The sequence below is a fragment of the Citrus sinensis genome, chromosome 2 (assembly GCF_022201045.2).
Source record: "Citrus sinensis cultivar Valencia sweet orange chromosome 2, DVS_A1.0, whole genome shotgun sequence".
In the NCBI taxonomy this organism is placed as follows: Eukaryota; Viridiplantae; Streptophyta; class Magnoliopsida; order Sapindales; family Rutaceae; genus Citrus; species Citrus sinensis.
The window spans coordinates 20,194,059-20,202,174 of NC_068557.1; positions in this window are offsets into that span (position 1 = coordinate 20,194,059).

Sequence of the window (8,116 nt, forward strand, 5' to 3'; positions counted from 1 at the left end):
TTTAGTTCCTTGGAAAAACTAATTAAAGAGCACATTGTGAAGAATGAAGTAATTGTCCAAAGTCAAGCTGTGTCCTTGAGAAATTTAGAAAATCAAATTGGACAGCTTGCCACAGTATTAAGTAACAGACCTTAGGGGAATTTATCCAGCAACACAGAAGATCCAAGGAAAGAGGGTAAGGAACATTGCAAGGTGATCAACTTAAGGTCTGGGAAGGGTGTTGACATCCCTGTTGGTATGCTAAGAAAAACGATGGAACCTATTTCATCTCCAGAGGAACTTCAAGTTGAAAAAGAGTTGCAGGAACCCAGTTATCAAAACACTACTGAAAGCAGTCAGGCTACAACAACCACATGAAGAAATCACTCAGTACCTGTTGAACCAGAAGCTGCAACACCAGCAGTAACAACCCAGAGTCAATCAAAAGAACAACAACCTGTATCTCCTATTGCAGTGCAGCAATTTAGGCATCCAACCCTTTCCTACAAAGATTCCAGAAGTAAAGACAAGATAAACAGTTCAGCAAATTCTTAGAAGTGTTGAAACAAGTGCATATCAATATTCTCTTTGTGGAAGCTTTAGAAAAAATGCCCAATTATGTGAAATTCTTAAAGGATATTTTGGCAAGAAAGAGAAGGCTTGAAGAATTTGAAATTGTTGCTCTAACAATAAAATGCAGTCATATGATTCAGAATAAAATTCCTTAAAAACTGAAAGATCTAGGAAGTTTTACAATACCATGTTCTATTGGAACTAGGTATAATGGTAGAAAATTTTGTGACTTAGGAGCAAGCACCAATCTCATGCCCTTATCTGTATTTAAGTAATTGGGAGTTGGTGAATGCAAACCAACAACAGTCACTTTACAACTTGCTGACAGATCCCATGCATATCCTGAGGGTAAGATTGAAGATGTCTTGGTAAAGGTGGACAAATTTATTTTTTCAGTAGATTTTATTGTACTAGATTTTGAGGTAGACAAGGAAGTACCAATTATACTTGGTAGACCTTTCCTAGCAACAGGGAAGACCTTAATTAATGTGCAGAAAAGAGAGTTAACCATGAGGGTGAATGACCAACAAGCCGCCTTCAATGTGTTGAAAGGTATGAAGAGTCATGATGAGGTTGAAGACTATAATTTTTTTAATGTTGTAAACTTTACTGTGACAAAAAGAATAGACTGCTGCTGCAGCAAAAAAGAAATCAGAGTTGCTACTTTTGAAGAACTTAAAGAAGAGGATACTGCAGCAACCCAAATAGCATGGTTAGGAGAAAAGCAATCTGTAAGACATGAAAGACACTTTGAATCTCTAGATCTTTCAAATAGGAAAGTAAAACCAACAATTTCATCTATTGAATGACCTCGTATTTTAGAATTCAAACTTTTACCTTCACGCTTGAAATATATTTATCTTGGCAAAAATAATACACTTCTGATGTGTTTACTTCATGGAATAGAGAATGGGAATGAAAGAATGGGAATGAAACCTATGTTTACTTGGCAAAATGTAATTTGGGAATGAGAATAAACTGTGTGGGTCCCACACAATTTGGGAATAAGGAATAGGAATCTCATTCCCATGGGGGGGTTGAGAATGAAAATGAGGGAATGAGAATTGAATATATACTTACTTTTGTATCCCTTTAATTTTTTCATATTTCCTAAATTACCCTCATTCAAATCACAATTAATTTTATTATTTTAAATGTCATTAATAATAATAATTATTATTATTAAATTTTATTAACTTTATTAATTATTTTTATTAATATTATCATTATTAACAACAAAAATAATGATAAAAATACTAATTAACAAAAATAATTAATTTATCATTATTAAGAATATTATCATATTGTTGTTGTTATTATTATTATTGTAATTATTATTAAAAATAATAATAACAATAATTAATAATAACTAAAATAATAAAGTTAATAAAATTTAATAATAATAATAATAATGTAATTTTCATTATCTAGATACATGTATAAATATTATTATAAAAATGATATTAATTAAAAAAAATAATAATAAATGATAATAATGATAATATTAATAAAATAATAATAACAATAATTAATAGTAACTAAAATAATAAAGTTAATAAAATTTATTAATAATATTAAATGTTAATAATGATAATATTAATAAAATAATAATAACAATAATTAATAATAACTAAAATAATAAATTTAATAAAATTTAATAATAATAAAAATAATGTAATTTTCATTATCTACATACATGTATAAATATTATTATAAAATGATATTAATTAAATAATAATAATAATAATAATAATAATAAATGTTAATAATGATAATATTAATAAAAATAAAAATAACAATAATTAATAGTAAATAAAATAATAAAGTTGATAAAATTTAATAATAATAATAATAAATGTTAATAATGATAGTATTAATAAAAATAATAATAACAATAATTAATAATAACTAAAATAATAAAGTTGATAAAATTTAATAATCATAATAATAAATGTTAATAATGATAGTATTAATAAAAATAATAATAAAAATAATTAATAATAAATAAAATAATAAAGTTAATAAAATTTAATAATCATAATAATAAATGTTAATAATGATAGTATTAATAAAAATAATAATAAAAATAATTAATAATAACTAAAATAATAAAGTTAATAAAATTTAATAATAATAATAATAATAAATGTTAATAATGATAATATTAATAAAAAATAATAACAATAATTAATAATAACTAAAATAATAAAGTTAATAAAATTTAATAATAATAATAATAATGTAATTTTCATTATCTAGATACATGTATAAATATTATTATATAATGATATTAATTAAAAAATAATAATAATAAATGTTAATAATGATAATATTAATAAAAATAATAATAACAATAATTAAGAGTAACTAAAATAATAAAGTTAATAAAATTTAATAATAATAATAATAAATTTTAATAATGATAGTTTTAATAAAAGTAATAATAACAATAATTAATAATAACTAAAATAATAAAGTTAATAAAATTTAATAATCATAATAATAAATGTTAATAATGATAGTATTAATAAAAATAATAATAATAACAATAATTAATAATAACTAAAATAATAAAGTTAATAAAATTTAATAATCATAATAATAAATGTTAATAATGATAGTATTAATAAAAATAATAATAATAACAATAATTAATAATAACTAAAATAATAAAGTTAATAAAATTTAATAATCATAATAATAAATGTTAATAATGATAGTATTAATAAAAATAATAATAACAATAATTAAAAATGACTAAAATAATAGAGTTAATAAAATTTAATTATAATAATAATAATAATAACAACAACAACAACAACAACAATAATGATCATATTATTAATAATGATAAACTAATTATTTTTATTCATTATTAATACTATGGGTATTTGGTAAATTTATTCTAATTCTCATTCCTCATTCCCATTTATTTTGCCAAGTAAATACATCAATGGTATTCCAGCACATTCCCATCCCCATTTTGTTTTTGCCAAGTAAACATTGAAATCTCATTCTCATTCCAGCCCATTCTCATTCCCAGTCCATTCCTATTCCTCCCCATTCCCATTAAATGAAGTAAACGCACCATTCATGTAATCACTTCATCTTCTTTAAATGCAGATCAAGAAAGAAGTTTGGTAGAAGTGCTAGGGAAATACAAAAAGGTAATTGGAGGACTATGGCAGATATTAAGGGAATCAACTAATCCATATGCATGCACAAGATTTTGCTAAATGATTGTTACAGCAATTCAGTAGAGCAACATAGGAGACTAAACCCTATCATTAGGAAGTTGTGATAAAAGAGATCATCAAATGGTTGGATGCTGGGATCATATACTCGATATCTGATAGTTCTTGGGTGAGCCTAGTACAATGTGTTCCAAAGAAAGGTGGAGTAACTGTTGTGGCAAATGAGAAGAATGAACTTATTCACACAAGAATTGTAATAGGATGGAGAGTTTGTGTGGCCTATAGGAAACTTAATAAAGCCACAAGGAAGGATCACTTCCCACTGCCATTTATAGATCAGATGCTGGACAGACTTGCTCCAAAACATTAATACTGCTTCTTAGACAGGTATTCAGGTTACAACCAGATTGAATAAGTTCATTCTTCCCACTGCAAATGAGAAGAATGAACTTATTCACACAAGAATTGTAATAGGATGTAGAGTCTGTGTGGCCTATAGGAAACTTAATAAAGCCACAAGGAAGGATCACTTCCCACTGCCATTTATAGATCAGATGCTGGACAGACTTGCTCCAAAACATTAATACTGCTTCTTAGACAGGTATTCAGGTTACAACCAAATTGCTATAGCACTAGAGAATCAGGAGAAGACCACATTCACCAACCCTTATGGAACTTTTGCTTTCAGAAAAATGCCATTTGGTCTATGCAATGCTCCAGCAACCTTCCAGAGGTGTGTGATGTCCATTTTTTCAGATATGGTTGAGAAGACATTGAAAGTTGTCATAGATGATTTCTCAGTCTTTAGAAAGGCATATGAAGATTGTTTGTATAACCTAGAAGATGTGCTTAAAAGGTGTGAGGAGACCAACCTGGTACTCAATTGGAAAAAAAATGCCACTTTATGGTACTAAAAGGTATAATTTTAGATCATAGAGTGTCCAAGAATGGGATAGAGGTGGACTAGGCAAAGATAGAGGTGATAGATAAACTGCTACCTCCAACTTCAGTTAAGAGTATTAGAAGTTTCTTAGGACATGCCGGATTCTACAGAAGGTTCATCAATGATTTTTCCAACATAGCTAAACCTTTATGTATGCTGATGGAGCATGACATATATTTTAATTTTGATGAAGATTGTTTCAAGGCCTTTAATGAGTTAAAGAAAGCTCTAGTAACAACACAAGTTGTTATAACACCAGATTGGAGTCTACTTTTTGAACTGATGTCTGATGCTAGTGACCATTCTATTGGAGCAGTGCTGGGACAGAGAAAGACATGAAATGCCATTAACAAATATTTTGGAGGTAGAGATCTTTAATGTATGAGGGATAGACTTCATAGGCACATTCCTACCATTTTTTGGGAACTTATATATTCTAGTTGTTGTGGACTATATGTCTAAATGGGTGGAGGCTGCAACACTGCCAACAAATGATCCCAGACGGTGGTGAACTTTCTTCAGAAAAATATTTTCTCACGGTTTGGAACTCCAAGAGCAATCATTAGTGATGAAGGTACTCACTTTTGCAATAAGATCTTTACTGCAGCATTAGCTAAGTATGGAATTAAGCATAAGATTGTTACAACATATCACCCACAATTTAATGGTCAAGCAGAAGTGTCCATTAGGGAGATTAAAAATATTTTAGAGAAAGTGGTGAACCCCACCAGAAAGGATTGGTCATTGCAATTGCATGACTTCTTATGGGCCTAAAGAACAACATACAAGACACCAATTGACATTGTTAACATGAATATGTTAATAATATTGATTTTGATGATAACAAACTTTAAATGATTTTTGATTAAAATATTGGAGCTATTCCTTAATAAACGAAAGCCTTATAATCATTCCAATCATATTCATAAAAGATGGACTTTCAAATTAGAAAATGATTCTCTGCAAAATCTGGTTTAAAATGTGATTCTGGAAATAAACGGTAAACCGTTTTCTTTTAAACGGTTAACCGATTAAAACCAGAGAGCTACATATTACCTAAGCTCTAACTGATTAAGAAAAACGAAAAACAAAAAAAAGATGGGAAGGCTACTAGAACTTAACGGTGAACCGTTTATTTAAACGGTTAGCCGATAAAATCCAGAATTGAAGGTTGTCCTCTTCTGGCACCGTTTAACAAAACTGAATAAGGCTAAATTATTTTGTAGGTTACTGGAACCAAACGGCGAACCGTTTATTACAAACGGTTAACCGATACTATCCAGAGAGGTTACTTCATGCAAATCCTTAACCGTTTAATGTAAACGGATAATTGATGTTCATCTTGCAAGTCTCTGGAATTTAACGACAAAAGGGTAAGCCTAAACGGCAAATCGTTTATTTAAAATTTGGCCCAACGGTAACTTTTGACCAGCCTAAACGGTGAATCGTTAATGGTTAACGGCGAACCATTTTCGGGCAGACAGTTTGTAACGGCTAGTTTTTCAACTCCAACTATAAATAAGCTCATTCAAATTCAAACAAGTTTGATCACAATATGACTATTGAGCTTATACTTGAGAATACAATCTTCATAGAGCTTTGAACACACTCTTGCTTCATCTATTCACATATTGGGCATCATTTTTGTAATCCTAAATATTGTGAGAGGCAAAAAAAATTTGTAATCTTTTATTTTTGAGTGATTGTAAGTGTTGGGATACACTTGAGTTAAGAGATTGGGATAATCTCTTGTTGTAAAGGTTATTTACACCTTGGAAGTCAAGTGTAATTCTCAAGGCCAGAAAGCTTGGAGGCGTGGATGTAGGCGAGGTTGGCCGAACCACGTAAAAATCTCTGTGTTTGAATCTCTCTTCCCTTATCTTTTTATATTGTGATCAACTTATTTGTTATTGCTTTGAATTTGGTTTATATTTGCATTAAGTTTTTCTTTAGAAATTGAATAATTTTTAGAATTCCAATTCACCCCCCTCTTGGGTTGCATAACTAGAATTTCATTTGGTATCAGAGCTTAGTTCTCTTGTTAGGACTTAACCGTCTAGAGTAAAAGATCCATGGCAACCCAAAAATGACTCAACCTTTAAGGGAGGACAGTCCACAACTAGACTACCGTTCTTTGACGGAAATGACTACCCATATTGGAAAATTAGGATGAGAATTTATTTACAAGTACTAAATTATGAAATTTGGGAAGTTGTTTATGATGGTCTGTTTTTGCCCCTAACTAAAAATGAATTCGGGGAAGATATTCCAAAACCTTCAAGGGAATGGAATGAATTGGAAAAGAAAAAAGCTTCTCTAAATTCCAAAGCTATGAATGCTTTATTTTGTGCACTTGATAAGAAAGAATTTTATCGAGTATCTAGTTGTGAAAGTGCAAATGAAATTTGGCACAAACTTGAAGTAGTTTATGAAGGCACAAATCAAGTGAAAGAGTCGAAAATTAGTAGGTACACTCGACAATATGAGTTGTTCCAAATGGAACAAAATGAGAGTGTGTACTTTATGTATACGAGATTTACGAACATAGTAAACACCCTAGGAGCCCTAGGAAAGACCTTCTCAAATAGCGAAAAAGTTAAGAAAATCATTAGGTCACTTCCAAAAGAATGGAGACCCAAAAGAACTGCTATTGAAGAGGCCAAAGATTTAAATACTTTACCTCTTGATGATTTAATTAGTTATCTCATTTCATATGAAGAAGATTTGGCAGCAGAAAAAGGGCATGAGGAGAAGAAGAAAAGCATTGCTCTCAAAGCTTCAAATATGAGAGTGATGGGGAGAGTGAACCGAATGATGAAGAGTTAGCCATGCTAGCAAGGAGGTTCAGAAGATTCTTCAAGAAAACCGGAGAGCGAAGAAATTTCAGAAGCTTCAAGAACCAAAGGGAGAAGAAAGAGGTAATCACATGCTATGAATGTAAGAAGCCTGGCCATATAAGATCGGAGTGCCCACTTATCAACAAACTCAAGAAGAAAGCAATGGTTGCAACTTGGAATGATAGCGAGGAAGATTCAAGTGATGAAGAAGGATCGCAAGAAGTATCAAACCTAGCACTTATGGCAATAGGAGGGGATAATGATCTCAATGAGGTAAGTGATCCCACCTATGATGAATTGTATGATGCTTTTAAAGAATTGCATAATAAGTTGATGAAGATTGGTAAAAAGAATGTATGTCTTAAAAAGGAAATGGCAAAGCTTAAAAATGAAAATGAATCTCTAAATGCAAGAAATGCATGTCTAGAAGTAGAGAACAAAACATTACATGATGAAATTACATTATCAAATGAGAAACCTAGCATCTCACATGAGCATTTAGAATCACACATAGATGATTTGAAAATTGAAAACCAAATGCTTAAGAAAAATAGCAATGAGTTGAATGAGATTGTTTTGAAATTTACAAA